The sequence below is a fragment of the Takifugu rubripes genome, chromosome 2 (genome assembly GCF_901000725.2).
Source record: "Takifugu rubripes chromosome 2, fTakRub1.2, whole genome shotgun sequence".
NCBI lineage: Eukaryota > Metazoa > Chordata > Actinopteri > Tetraodontiformes > Tetraodontidae > Takifugu > Takifugu rubripes.
In genome coordinates, this window is record NC_042286.1 from 12,299,923 (window position 1) to 12,312,906 (window position 12,984).

The 12,984-nt window shown below is 38.0% G+C and overlaps 18 non-coding genes across 18 annotated transcripts; all 18 read left to right on the forward strand.

The window, feature by feature from the left end:
• The first annotated feature begins 427 nt into the window (after positions 1–427).
• Positions 428–568, forward strand: LOC115248991 (U4 spliceosomal RNA). The gene has a single exon (XR_003887719.1). It is a non-coding gene; the product is annotated as a U4 spliceosomal RNA (small nuclear RNA).
• Positions 569–1,146: 578 nt separating this feature from the next.
• On the forward strand, positions 1,147–1,287 carry LOC115248992 (U4 spliceosomal RNA). Its single transcript, XR_003887720.1, has one exon. It is a non-coding gene; the product is annotated as a U4 spliceosomal RNA (small nuclear RNA).
• A 578-nt stretch (positions 1,288–1,865) lies between these two features.
• LOC115248993 (U4 spliceosomal RNA) lies at positions 1,866–2,006 on the forward strand. The gene has a single exon (XR_003887721.1). It is a non-coding gene; the product is annotated as a U4 spliceosomal RNA (small nuclear RNA).
• A 578-nt stretch (positions 2,007–2,584) lies between these two features.
• LOC115248995 (U4 spliceosomal RNA) lies at positions 2,585–2,725 on the forward strand. The gene has a single exon (XR_003887723.1). It is a non-coding gene; the product is annotated as a U4 spliceosomal RNA (small nuclear RNA).
• A 579-nt stretch (positions 2,726–3,304) lies between these two features.
• On the forward strand, positions 3,305–3,445 carry LOC115248996 (U4 spliceosomal RNA). The gene has a single exon (XR_003887724.1). It is a non-coding gene; the product is annotated as a U4 spliceosomal RNA (small nuclear RNA).
• A 579-nt stretch (positions 3,446–4,024) lies between these two features.
• LOC115248942 (U4 spliceosomal RNA) lies at positions 4,025–4,165 on the forward strand. Its single transcript, XR_003887671.1, has one exon. It is a non-coding gene; the product is annotated as a U4 spliceosomal RNA (small nuclear RNA).
• Positions 4,166–4,743: 578 nt separating this feature from the next.
• LOC115248997 (U4 spliceosomal RNA) lies at positions 4,744–4,884 on the forward strand. The gene has a single exon (XR_003887725.1). It is a non-coding gene; the product is annotated as a U4 spliceosomal RNA (small nuclear RNA).
• Positions 4,885–5,463: 579 nt separating this feature from the next.
• LOC115248998 (U4 spliceosomal RNA) lies at positions 5,464–5,604 on the forward strand. The gene has a single exon (XR_003887726.1). It is a non-coding gene; the product is annotated as a U4 spliceosomal RNA (small nuclear RNA).
• Positions 5,605–6,181: 577 nt separating this feature from the next.
• Positions 6,182–6,322, forward strand: LOC115248999 (U4 spliceosomal RNA). Its single transcript, XR_003887727.1, has one exon. It is a non-coding gene; the product is annotated as a U4 spliceosomal RNA (small nuclear RNA).
• A 578-nt stretch (positions 6,323–6,900) lies between these two features.
• Positions 6,901–7,040, forward strand: LOC115248940 (U4 spliceosomal RNA). The gene has a single exon (XR_003887669.1). It is a non-coding gene; the product is annotated as a U4 spliceosomal RNA (small nuclear RNA).
• A 578-nt stretch (positions 7,041–7,618) lies between these two features.
• On the forward strand, positions 7,619–7,759 carry LOC115249000 (U4 spliceosomal RNA). Its single transcript, XR_003887728.1, has one exon. It is a non-coding gene; the product is annotated as a U4 spliceosomal RNA (small nuclear RNA).
• Positions 7,760–8,337: 578 nt separating this feature from the next.
• LOC115249001 (U4 spliceosomal RNA) lies at positions 8,338–8,478 on the forward strand. The gene has a single exon (XR_003887729.1). It is a non-coding gene; the product is annotated as a U4 spliceosomal RNA (small nuclear RNA).
• A 578-nt stretch (positions 8,479–9,056) lies between these two features.
• Positions 9,057–9,197, forward strand: LOC115248943 (U4 spliceosomal RNA). Its single transcript, XR_003887672.1, has one exon. It is a non-coding gene; the product is annotated as a U4 spliceosomal RNA (small nuclear RNA).
• Positions 9,198–9,775: 578 nt separating this feature from the next.
• LOC115249002 (U4 spliceosomal RNA) lies at positions 9,776–9,916 on the forward strand. Its single transcript, XR_003887730.1, has one exon. It is a non-coding gene; the product is annotated as a U4 spliceosomal RNA (small nuclear RNA).
• Positions 9,917–10,494: 578 nt separating this feature from the next.
• Positions 10,495–10,635, forward strand: LOC115249003 (U4 spliceosomal RNA). The gene has a single exon (XR_003887731.1). It is a non-coding gene; the product is annotated as a U4 spliceosomal RNA (small nuclear RNA).
• A 577-nt stretch (positions 10,636–11,212) lies between these two features.
• LOC115249004 (U4 spliceosomal RNA) lies at positions 11,213–11,353 on the forward strand. The gene has a single exon (XR_003887732.1). It is a non-coding gene; the product is annotated as a U4 spliceosomal RNA (small nuclear RNA).
• A 577-nt stretch (positions 11,354–11,930) lies between these two features.
• Positions 11,931–12,071, forward strand: LOC115249006 (U4 spliceosomal RNA). The gene has a single exon (XR_003887734.1). It is a non-coding gene; the product is annotated as a U4 spliceosomal RNA (small nuclear RNA).
• Positions 12,072–12,648: 577 nt separating this feature from the next.
• Positions 12,649–12,789, forward strand: LOC115249007 (U4 spliceosomal RNA). The gene has a single exon (XR_003887735.1). It is a non-coding gene; the product is annotated as a U4 spliceosomal RNA (small nuclear RNA).
• The last annotated feature ends 195 nt before the right edge of the window (positions 12,790–12,984 follow it).

Consider the following 12,984-nt stretch of genomic DNA (forward strand, 5'->3'; position numbering starts at 1 on the left):
AAATGTTTCTTGCAATAAAGATGCATCTTTTCAGGAAAAGAGTTTGGAATGTGTAGGGTGTGGTTTCACATGAAGTGCACCAAGTGCAATTGATTACTGGAGGTGGAGTTTAAGCCTTGATGCTAAAAATTCTAGCATTGCAAAGGAGGAGGAGCTCGGCCAAAAAATCTTTAATATGCCCTCTTGAGTCTCCTGCTTTTTTAGCACCCAAGTTTTCTTGAGTTCTAACTGCCCTGAAGATGATAACATCATGATTTACTTGTATGTCAATGCGTTATTCCTCAAAACAGCAATAATCACAGCTCGAAAAAACCTAATCACGTTCAAAGCAATTCACACCTATTTTTCACATTCCTCTTGTTGAGAGTTACCATGGCTGATAGTGGTGTTGTCTACAACCCAGATTAAGCAGCTAGGGTACACAGGTATTCCTGCGCAGAGGCAGTATCATAGTCTATGAAGTTCTACTGAGACGTGATTATTGCTAGTTGAAAACTTTACCCAATACCCCGCCTGGTTGATTTGCAATATAATCAGCTGTGGCAATTTTTGATGGTCTCCTTAGAGACTGAGTTTGATGTTTGGAAAAATAAAAAATTAAACAGTGTGCCAAAACGTCTTCCTGTTTCGGACTTTTCATTTTTCTAAAAGAGTGACTTTTTTAATCACCTTTCCAAATGTTTAAAGAAACAGAGTAATGTCTTATAAACAGCAAATTGAAATGTTTCTTGCAATAAAGATGCATCTTTTCAGGAAAAGAGTTTGGAATGTGTAGGGTGTGGTTTCACATGAAGTGCACCAAGTGCAATTGATTACTGGAGGTGGAGTTTAAGCCTTGATGCTAAAAATTCTAGCATTGCAAAGGAGGAGGAGCTCGGCCAAAAAATCTTTAATATGCCCTCTTGAGTCTCCTGCTTTTTTAGCACCCAAGTTTTCTTGAGTTCTAACTGCCCTGAAGATGATAACATCATGATTTACTTGTATGTCAATGCGTTATTCCTCAAAACAGCAATAATCACAGCTCGAAAAAACCTAATCACGTTCAAAGCAATTCACACCTATTTTTCACATTCCTCTTGTTGAGAGTTACCATGGCTGATAGTGGTGTTGTCTACAACCCAGATTAAGCAGCTAGGGTACACAGGTATTCCTGCGCAGAGGCAGTATCATAGTCTATGAAGTTCTACTGAGACGTGATTATTGCTAGTTGAAAACTTTACCCAATACCCCGCCTGGTTGATTTGCAATATAATCAGCTGTGGCAATTTTTGATGGTCTCCTTAGAGACTGAGTTTGATGTTTGGAAAAATAAAAAATTAAACAGTGTGCCAAAACGTCTTCCTGTTTCGGACTTTTCATTTTCCTAAAAGAGTGACTTTTTTAATCACCTTTCCAAATGTTTAAAGAAACAGAGTAATGTCTTATAAACAGCAAATTGAAATGTTTCTTGCAATAAAGATGCATCTTTTCAGGAAAAGAGTTTGGAATGTGTAGGGTGTGGTTTCACATGAAGTGCACCAAGTGCAATTGATTACTGGAGGTGGAGTTTAAGCCTTGATGCTAAAAATTCTAGCATTGCAAAGGAGGAGGAGCTCGGCCAAAAAATCTTTAATATGCCCTCTTGAGTCTCCTGCTTTTTTAGCACCCAAGTTTTCTTGAGTTCTAACTGCCCTGAAGATGATAACATCATGATTTACTTGTATGTCAATGCGTTATTCCTCAAAACAGCAATAATCACAGCTCGAAAAAACCTAATCACGTTCAAAGCAATTCACACCTATTTTTCACATTCCTCTTGTTGAGAGTTACCATGGCTGATAGTGGTGTTGTCTACAACCCAGATTAAGCAGCTAGGGTACACAGGTATTCCTGCGCAGAGGCAGTATCATAGTCTATGAAGTTCTACTGAGACGTGATTATTGCTAGTTGAAAACTTTACCCAATACCCCGCCTGGTTGATTTGCAATATAATCAGCTGTGGCAATTTTTGATGGTCTCCTTAGAGACTGAGTTTGATGTTTGGAAAAATAAAAAATTAAACAGTGTGCCAAAACGTCTTCCTGTTTCGGACTTTTCATTTTCCTAAAAGAGTGACTTTTTTAATCACCTTTCCAAATGTTTAAAGAAACAGAGTAATGTCTTATAAACAGCAAATTGAAATGTTTCTTGCAATAAAGATGCATCTTTTCAGGAAAAGAGTTTGGAATGTGTAGGGTGTGGTTTCACATGAAGTGCACCAAGTGCAATTGATTACTGGAGGTGGAGTTTAAGCCTTGATGCTAAAAATTCTAGCATTGCAAAGGAGGAGGAGCTCGGCCAAAAAATCTTTAATATGCCCTCTTGAGTCTCCTGCTTTTTTAGCACCCAAGTTTTCTTGAGTTCTAACTGCCCTGAAGATGATAACATCATGATTTACTTGTATGTCAATGCGTTATTCCTCAAAACAGCAATAATCACAGCTCGAAAAAACCTAATCACGTTCAAAGCAATTCACACCTATTTTTCACATTCCTCTTGTTGAGAGTTACCATGGCTGATAGTGGTGTTGTCTACAACCCAGATTAAGCAGCTAGGGTACACAGGTATTCCTGCGCAGAGGCAGTATCATAGTCTATGAAGTTCTACTGAGACGTGATTATTGCTAGTTGAAAACTTTACCCAATACCCCGCCTGGTTGATTTGCAATATAATCAGCTGTGGCAATTTTTGATGGTCTCCTTAGAGACTGAGTTTGATGTTTGGAAAAATAAAAAATTAAACAGTGTGCCAAAACGTCTTCCTGTTTCGGACTTTTCATTTTCCTAAAAGAGTGACTTTTTTAATCACCTTTCCAAATGTTTAAAGAAACAGAGTAATGTCTTATAAACAGCAAATTGAAATGTTTCTTGCAATAAAGATGCATCTTTTCAGGAAAAGAGTTTGGAATGTGTAGGGTGTGGTTTCACATGAAGTGCACCAAGTGCAATTGATTACTGGAGGTGGAGTTTAAGCCTTGATGCTAAAAATTCTAGCATTGCAAAGGAGGAGGAGCTCGGCCAAAAAATCTTTAATATGCCCTCTTGAGTCTCCTGCTTTTTTAGCACCCAAGTTTTCTTGAGTTCTAACTGCCCTGAAGATGATAACATCATGATTTACTTGTATGTCAATGCGTTATTCCTCAAAACAGCAATAATCACAGCTCGAAAAAAACCTAATCACGTTCAAAGCAATTCACACCTATTTTTCACATTCCTCTTGTTGAGAGTTACCATGGCTGATAGTGGTGTTGTCTACAACCCAGATTAAGCAGCTAGGGTACACAGGTATTCCTGCGCAGAGGCAGTATCATAGTCTATGAAGTTCTACTGAGACGTGATTATTGCTAGTTGAAAACTTTACCCAATACCCCGCCTGGTTGATTTGCAATATAATCAGCTGTGGCAATTTTTGATGGTCTCCTTAGAGACTGAGTTTGATGTTTGGAAAAATAAAAAATTAAACAGTGTGCCAAAACGTCTTCCTGTTTCGGACTTTTCATTTTTTCTAAAAGAGTGACTTTTTTAATCACCTTTCCAAATGTTTAAAGAAACAGAGTAATGTCTTATAAACAGCAAATTGAAATGTTTCTTGCAATAAAGATGCATCTTTTCAGGAAAAGAGTTTGGAATGTGTAGGGTGTGGTTTCACATGAAGTGCACCAAGTGCAATTGATTACTGGAGGTGGAGTTTAAGCCTTGATGCTAAAAATTCTAGCATTGCAAAGGAGGAGGAGCTCGGCCAAAAAATCTTTAATATGCCCTCTTGAGTCTCCTGCTTTTTTAGCACCCAAGTTTTCTTGAGTTCTAACTGCCCTGAAGATGATAACATCATGATTTACTTGTATGTCAATGCGTTATTCCTCAAAACAGCAATAATCACAGCTCGAAAAAACCTAATCACGTTCAAAGCAATTCACACCTATTTTTCACATTCCTCTTGTTGAGAGTTACCATGGCTGATAGTGGTGTTGTCTACAACCCAGATTAAGCAGCTAGGGTACACAGGTATTCCTGCGCAGAGGCAGTATCATAGTCTATGAAGTTCTACTGAGACGTGATTATTGCTAGTTGAAAACTTTACCCAATACCCCGCCTGGTTGATTTGCAATATAATCAGCTGTGGCAATTTCTGATGGTCTCCTTAGAGACTGAGTTTGATGTTTGGAAAAATAAAAAATTAAACAGTGTGCCAAAACGTCTTCCTGTTTCGGACTTTTCATTTTCCTAAAAGAGTGACTTTTTTAATCACCTTTCCAAATGTTTAAAGAAACAGAGTAATGTCTTATAAACAGCAAATTGAAATGTTTCTTGCAATAAAGATGCATCTTTTCAGGGAAAGAGTTTGGAATGTGTAGGGTGTGGTTTCACATGAAGTGCACCAAGTGCAATTGATTACTGGAGGTGGAGTTTAAGCCTTGATGCTAAAAATTCTAGCATTGCAAAGGAGGAGGAGCTCGGCCAAAAAATCTTTAATATGCCCTCTTGAGTCTCCTGCTTTTTTAGCACCCAAGTTTTCTTGAGTTCTAACTGCCCTGAAGATGATAACATCATGATTTACTTGTATGTCAATGCGTTATTCCTCAAAACAGCAATAATCACAGCTCGAAAAAACCTAATCACGTTCAAAGCAATTCACACCTATTTTTCACATTCCTCTTGTTGAGAGTTACCATGGCTGATAGTGGTGTTGTCTACAACCCAGATTAAGCAGCTAGGGTACACAGGTATTCCTGCGCAGAGGCAGTATCATAGTCTATGAAGTTCTACTGAGACGTGATTATTGCTAGTTGAAAACTTTACCCAATACCCCGCCTGGTTGATTTGCAATATAATCAGCTGTGGCAATTTTTGATGGTCTCCTTAGAGACTGAGTTTGATGTTTGGAAAAATAAAAAATTAAACAGTGTGCCAAAACGTCTTCCTGTTTCGGACTTTTCATTTTCCTAAAAGAGTGACTGTTTTTAATCACCTTTCCAAATGTTTAAAGAAACAGAGTAATGTCTTATAAACAGCAAATTGAAATGTTTCTTGCAATAAAGATGCATCTTTTCAGGAAAAGAGTTTGGAATGTGTAGGGTGTGGTTTCACATGAAGGGCACCAAGTGCAATTGATTACTGGAGGTGGAGTTTAAGCCTTGATGCTAAAAATTCTAGCATTGCAAAGGAGGAGGAGCTCGGCCAAAAAATCTTTAATATGCCCTCTTGAGTCTCCTGCTTTTTTAGCACCCAAGTTTTCTTGAGTTCTAACTGCCCTGAAGATGATAACATCATGATTTACTTGTATGTCAATGCATTATTCCTCAAAACAGCAATAATCACAGCTCGAAAAAACCTAATCACGTTCAAAGCAATTCACACCTATTTTTCACATTCCTCTTGTTGAGAGTTACCATGGCTGATAGTGGTGTTGTCTACAACCCAGATTAAGCAGCTAGGGTACACAGGTATTCCTGCGCAGAGGCAGTATCATAGTCTATGAAGTTCTACTGAGACGTGATTATTGCTAGTTGAAAACTTTACCCAATACCCCGCCTGGTTGATTTGCAATATAATCAGCTGTGGCAATTTTTGATGGTCTCCTTAGAGACTGAGTTTGATGTTTGGAAAAATAAAAAATTAAACAGTGTGCCAAAACGTCTTCCTGTTTCGGACTTTTCATTTTCTAAAAGAGTGACTTTTTTAATCACCTTTCCAAATGTTTAAAGAAACAGAGTAATGTCTTATAAACAGCAAATTGAAATGTTTCTTGCAATAAAGATGCATCTTTTCAGGAAAAGAGTTTGGAATGTGTAGGGTGTGGTTTCACATGAAGTGCACCAAGTGCAATTGATTACTGGAGGTGGAGTTTAAGCCTTGATGCTAAAAATTCTAGCATTGCAAAGGAGGAGGAGCTCGGCCAAAAAATCTTTAATATGCCCTCTTGAGTCTCCTGCTTTTTTAGCACCCAAGTTTTCTTGAGTTCTAACTGCCCTGAAGATGATAACATCATGATTTACTTGTATGTCAATGCGTTATTCCTCAAAACAGCAATAATCACAGCTCGAAAAAACCTAATCACGTTCAAAGCAATTCACACCTATTTTTCACATTCCTCTTGTTGAGAGTTACCATGGCTGATAGTGGTGTTGTCTACAACCCAGATTAAGCAGCTAGGGTACACAGGTATTCCTGCGCAGAGGCAGTATCATAGTCTATGAAGTTCTACTGAGACGTGATTATTGCTAGTTGAAAACTTTACCCAATACCCCGCCTGGTTGATTTGCAATATAATCAGCTGTGGCAATTTTTGATGGTCTCCTTAGAGACTGAGTTTGATGTTTGGAAAAATAAAAAATTAAACAGTGTGCCAAAACGTCTTCCTGTTTCGGACTTTTCATTTTCCTAAAAGAGTGACTTTTTTAATCACCTTTCCAAATGTTTAAAGAAACAGAGTAATGTCTTATAAACAGCAAATTGAAATGTTTCTTGCAATAAAGATGCATCTTTTCAGGAAAAGAGTTTGGAATGTGTAGGGTGTGGTTTCACATGAAGTGCACCAAGTGCAATTGATTACTGGAGGTGGAGTTTAAGCCTTGATGCTAAAAATTCTAGCATTGCAAAGGAGGAGGAGCTCGGCCAAAAAATCTTTAATATGCCCTCTTGAGTCTCCTGCTTTTTTAGCACCCAAGTTTTCTTGAGTTCTAACTGCCCTGAAGATGATAACATCATGATTTACTTGTATGTCAATGCGTTATTCCTCAAAACAGCAATAATCACAGCTCGAAAAAACCTAATCACGTTCAAAGCAATTCACACCTATTTTTCACATTCCTCTTGTTGAGAGTTACCATGGCTGATAGTGGTGTTGTCTACAACCCAGATTAAGCAGCTAGGGTACACAGGTATTCCTGCGCAGAGGCAGTATCATAGTCTATGAAGTTCTACTGAGACGTGATTATTGCTAGTTGAAAACTTTACCCAATACCCCGCCTGGTTGATTGCAATATAATCAGCTGTGGCAATTTCTGATGGTCTCCTTAGAGACTGAGTTTGATGTTTGGAAAAATAAAAAATTAAACAGTGTGCCAAAACGTCTTCCTGTTTCGGACTTTTCATTTTCCTAAAAGAGTGACTTTTTTAATCACCTTTCCAAATGTTTAAAGAAACAGAGTAATGTCTTATAAACAGCAAATTGAAATGTTTCTTGCAATAAAGATGCATCTTTTCAGGGAAAGAGTTTGGAATGTGTAGGGTGTGGTTTCACATGAAGTGCACCAAGTGCAATTGATTACTGGAGGTGGAGTTTAAGCCTTGATGCTAAAAATTCTAGCATTGCAAAGGAGGAGGAGCTCGGCCAAAAAATCTTTAATATGCCCTCTTGAGTCTCCTGCTTTTTTAGCACCCAAGTTTTCTTGAGTTCTAACTGCCCTGAAGATGATAACATCATGATTTACTTGTATGTCAATGCATTATTCCTCAAAGCAGCAATAATCACAGCTCGAAAAAACCTAATCACGTTCAAAGCAATTCACACCTATTTTTCACATTCCTCTTGTTGAGAGTTACCATGGCTGATAGTGGTGTTGTCTACAACCCAGATTAAGCAGCTAGGGTACACAGGTATTCCTGCGCAGAGGCAGTATCATAGTCTATGAAGTTCTACTGAGACGTGATTATTGCTAGTTGAAAACTTTACCCAATACCCCGCCTGGTTGATTTGCAATATAATCAGCTGTGGCAATTTTTGATGGTCTCCTTAGAGACTGAGTTTGATGTTTGGAAAAATAAAAAATTAAACAGTGTGCCAAAACGTCTTCCTGTTTCGGACTTTTCATTTTTCTAAAAGAGTGACTTTTTTAATCACCTTTCCAAATGTTTAAAGAAACAGAGTAATGTCTTATAAACAGCAAATTGAAATGTTTCTTGCAATAAAGATGCATCTTTTCAGGAAAAGAGTTTGGAATGTGTAGGGTGTGGTTTCACATGAAGTGCACCAAGTGCAATTGATTACTGGAGGTGGAGTTTAAGCCTTGATGCTAAAAATTCTAGCATTGCAAAGGAGGAGGAGCTCGGCCAAAAAATCTTTAATATGCCCTCTTGAGTCTCCTGCTTTTTTAGCACCCAAGTTTTCTTGAGTTCTAACTGCCCTGAAGATGATAACATCATGATTTACTTGTATGTCAATGCGTTATTCCTCAAAACAGCAATAATCACAGCTCGAAAAAACCTAATCACGTTCAAAGCAATTCACACCTATTTTTCACATTCCTCTTGTTGAGAGTTACCATGGCTGATAGTGGTGTTGTCTACAACCCAGATTAAGCAGCTAGGGTACACAGGTATTCCTGCGCAGAGGCAGTATCATAGTCTATGAAGTTCTACTGAGACGTGATTATTGCTAGTTGAAAACTTTACCCAATACCCCGCCTGGTTGATTTGCAATATAATCAGCTGTGGCAATTTTTGATGGTCTCCTTAGAGACTGAGTTTGATGTTTGGAAAAATAAAAAATTAAACAGTGTGCCAAAACGTCTTCCTGTTTCGGACTTTTCATTTTTCTAAAAGAGTGACTTTTTTAATCACCTTTCCAAATGTTTAAAGAAACAGAGTAATGTCTTATAAACAGCAAATTGAAATGTTTCTTGCAATAAAGATGCATCTTTTCAGGAAAAGAGTTTGGAATGTGTAGGGTGTGGTTTCACATGAAGTGCACCAAGTGCAATTGATTACTGGAGGTGGAGTTTAAGCCTTGATGCTAAAAATTCTAGCATTGCAAAGGAGGAGGAGCTCGGCCAAAAAATCTTTAATATGCCCTCTTGAGTCTCCTGCTTTTTTAGCACCCAAGTTTTCTTGAGTTCTAACTGCCCTGAAGATGATAACATCATGATTTACTTGTATGTCAATGCGTTATTCCTCAAAACAGCAATAATCACAGCTCGAAAAAACCTAATCACGTTCAAAGCAATTCACACCTATTTTTCACATTCCTCTTGTTGAGAGTTACCATGGCTGATAGTGGTGTTGTCTACAACCCAGATTAAGCAGCTAGGGTACACAGGTATTCCTGCGCAGAGGCAGTATCATAGTCTATGAAGTTCTACTGAGACGTGATTATTGCTAGTTGAAAACTTTACCCAATACCCCGCCTGGTTGATTTGCAATATAATCAGCTGTGGCAATTTCTGATGGTCTCCTTAGAGACTGAGTTTGATGTTTGGAAAAATAAAAAATTAAACAGTGTGCCAAAACGTCTTCCTGTTTCGGACTTTTCATTTTCCTAAAAGAGTGACTTTTTTAATCACCTTTCCAAATGTTTAAAGAAACAGAGTAATGTCTTATAAACAGCAAATTGAAATGTTTCTTGCAATAAAGATGCATCTTTTCAGGGAAAGAGTTTGGAATGTGTAGGGTGTGGTTTCACATGAAGTGCACCAAGTGCAATTGATTACTGGAGGTGGAGTTTAAGCCTTGATGCTAAAAATTCTAGCATTGCAAAGGAGGAGGAGCTCGGCCAAAAAATCTTTAATATGCCCTCTTGAGTCTCCTGCTTTTTTAGCACCCAAGTTTTCTTGAGTTCTAACTGCCCTGAAGATGATAACATCATGATTTACTTGTATGTCAATGCGTTATTCCTCAAAACAGCAATAATCACAGCTCGAAAAAACCTAATCACGTTCAAAGCAATTCACACCTATTTTTCACATTCCTCTTGTTGAGAGTTACCATGGCTGATAGTGGTGTTGTCTACAACCCAGATTAAGCAGCTAGGGTACACAGGTATTCCTGCGCAGAGGCAGTATCATAGTCTATGAAGTTCTACTGAGACGTGATTATTGCTAGTTGAAAACTTTACCCAATACCCCGCCTGGTTGATTTGCAATATAATCAGCTGTGGCAATTTTTGATGGTCTCCTTAGAGACTGAGTTTGATGTTTGGAAAAATAAAAAATTAAACAGTGTGCCAAAACGTCTTCCTGTTTCGGACTTTTCATTTTTCTAAAAGAGTGACTTTTTTAATCACCTTTCCAAATGTTTAAAGAAACAGAGTAATGTCTTATAAACAGCAAATTGAAATGTTTCTTGCAATAAAGATGCATCTTTTCAGGAAAAGAGTTTGGAATGTGTAGGGTGTGGTTTCACATGAAGTGCACCAAGTGCAATTGATTACTGGAGGTGGAGTTTAAGCCTTGATGCTAAAAATTCTAGCATTGCAAAGGAGGAGGAGCTCGGCCAAAAAATCTTTAATATGCCCTCTTGAGTCTCCTGCTTTTTTAGCACCCAAGTTTTCTTGAGTTCTAACTGCCCTGAAGATGATAACATCATGATTTACTTGTATGTCAATGCATTATTCCTCAAAGCAGCAATAATCACAGCTCGAAAAAACCTAATCACGTTCAAAGCAATTCACACCTATTTTTCACATTCCTCTTGTTGAGAGTTACCATGGCTGATAGTGGTGTTGTCTACAACCCAGATTAAGCAGCTAGGGTACACAGGTATTCCTGCGCAGAGGCAGTATCATAGTCTATGAAGTTCTACTGAGACGTGATTATTGCTAGTTGAAAACTTTACCCAATACCCCGCCTGGTTGATTTGCAATATAATCAGCTGTGGCAATTTTTGATGGTCTCCTTAGAGACTGAGTTTGATGTTTGGAAAAATAAAAAATTAAACAGTGTGCCAAAACGTCTTCCTGTTTCGGACTTTTCATTTTTCTAAAGAGTGACTTTTTTAATCACCTTTCCAAATGTTTAAAGAAACAGAGTAATGTCTTATAAACAGCAAATTGAAATGTTTCTTGCAATAAAGATGCATCTTTTCAGGAAAAGAGTTTGGAATGTGTAGGGTGTGGTTTCACATGAAGTGCACCAAGTGCAATTGATTACTGGAGGTGGAGTTTAAGCCTTGATGCTAAAAATTCTAGCATTGCAAAGGAGGAGGAGCTCGGCCAAAAAATCTTTAATATGCCCTCTTGAGTCTCCTGCTTTTTTAGCACCCAAGTTTTCTTGAGTTCTAACTGCCCTGAAGATGATAACATCATGATTTACTTGTATGTCAATGCGTTATTCCTCAAAACAGCAATAATCACAGCTCGAAAAAACCTAATCACGTTCAAAGCAATTCACACCTATTTTTCACATTCCTCTTGTTGAGAGTTACCATGGCTGATCGTGGTGTTGTCTACAACCCAGATTAAGCAGCTAGGGTACACAGGTATTCCTGCGCAGAGGCAGTATCATAGTCTATGAAGTTCTACTGAGACGTGATTATTGCTAGTTGAAAACTTTACCCAATACCCCGCCTGGTTGATTTGCAATATAATCAGCTGTGGCAATTTTTGATGGTCTCCTTAGAGACTGAGTTTGATGTTTGGAAAAATAAAAAATTAAACAGTGTGCCAAAACGTCTTCCTGTTTCGGACTTTTCATTTTTCTAAAAGAGTGACTTTTTTAATCACCTTTCCAAATGTTTAAAGAAACAGAGTAATGTCTTATAAACAGCAAATTGAAATGTTTCTTGCAATAAAGATGCATCTTTTCAGGAAAGAGTTTGGAATGTGTAGGGTGTGGTTTCACATGAAGTGCACCAAGTGCAATTGATTACTGGAGGTGGAGTTTAAGCCTTGATGCTAAAAATTCTAGCATTGCAAAGGAGGAGGAGCTCGGCCAAAAAATCTTTAATATGCCCTCTTGAGTCTCCTGCTTTTTTAGCACCCAAGTTTTCTTGAGTTCTAACTGCCCTGAAGATGATAACATCATGATTTACTTGTATGTCAATGCGTTATTCCTCAAAACAGCAATAATCACAGCTCGAAAAAACCTAATCACGTTCAAAGCAATTCACACCTATTTTTCACATTCCTCTTGTTGAGAGTTACCATGGCTGATAGTGGTGTTGTCTACAACCCAGATTAAGCAGCTAGGGTACACAGGTATTCCTGCGCAGAGGCAGTATCATAGTCTATGAAGTTCTACTGAGACGTGATTATTGCTAGTTGAAAACTTTACCCAATACCCCGCCTGGTTGATTTGCAATATAATCAGCTGTGGCAATTTTTGATGGTCTCCTTAGAGACTGAGTTTGATGTTTGGAAAAATAAAAAATTAAACAGTGTGCCAAAACGTCTTCCTGTTTCGGACTTTTCATTTTTCTAAAGAGTGACTTTTTTAATCACCTTTCCAAATGTTTAAAGAAACAGAGTAATGTCTTATAAACAGCAAATTGAAATGTTTCTTGCAATAAAGATGCATCTTTTCAGGAAAAGAGTTTGGAATGTGTAGGGTGTGGTTTCACATGAAGTGCACCAAGTGCAATTGATTACTGGAGGTGGAGTTTAAGCCTTGATGCTAAAAATTCTAGCATTGCAAAGGAGGAGGAGCTCGGCCAAAAAATCTTTAATATGCCCTCTTGAGTCTCCTGCTTTTTTAGCACCCAAGTTTTCTTGAGTTCTAACTGCCCTGAAGATGATAACATCATGATTTACTTGTATGTCAATGCGTTATTCCTCAAAACAGCAATAATCACAGCTCGAAAAAACCTAATCACGTTCAAGGCAATTCACACCTATTTTTCGCATTCCTCTTGTTGAGAGTTACCATGGCTGATAGTGGTGTTGTCTACAACCCAGATTAAGCAGCTAGGGTACACAGGTATTCCTGCGCAGAGGCAGTATCATAGTCTATGAAGTTCTACTGAGACGTGATTATTGCTAGTTGAAAACTTTACCCAATACCCCGCCTGGTTGATTTGCAATATAATCAGCTGTGGCAATTTTTGATGGTCTCCTTAGAGACTGAGTTTGATGTTTGGAAAAATAAAAAATTAAACAGTGTGCCAAAACGTCTTCCTGTTTCGGACTTTTCATTTTCCTAAAAGAGTGATGTTTTTAATCACCTTTCCAAATGTTTAAAGAAACAGAGTAATGTCTTATAAACAGCAAATTGAAATGTTTCTTGCAATAAAGATGCATCTTTTCAGGAAAAGAGTT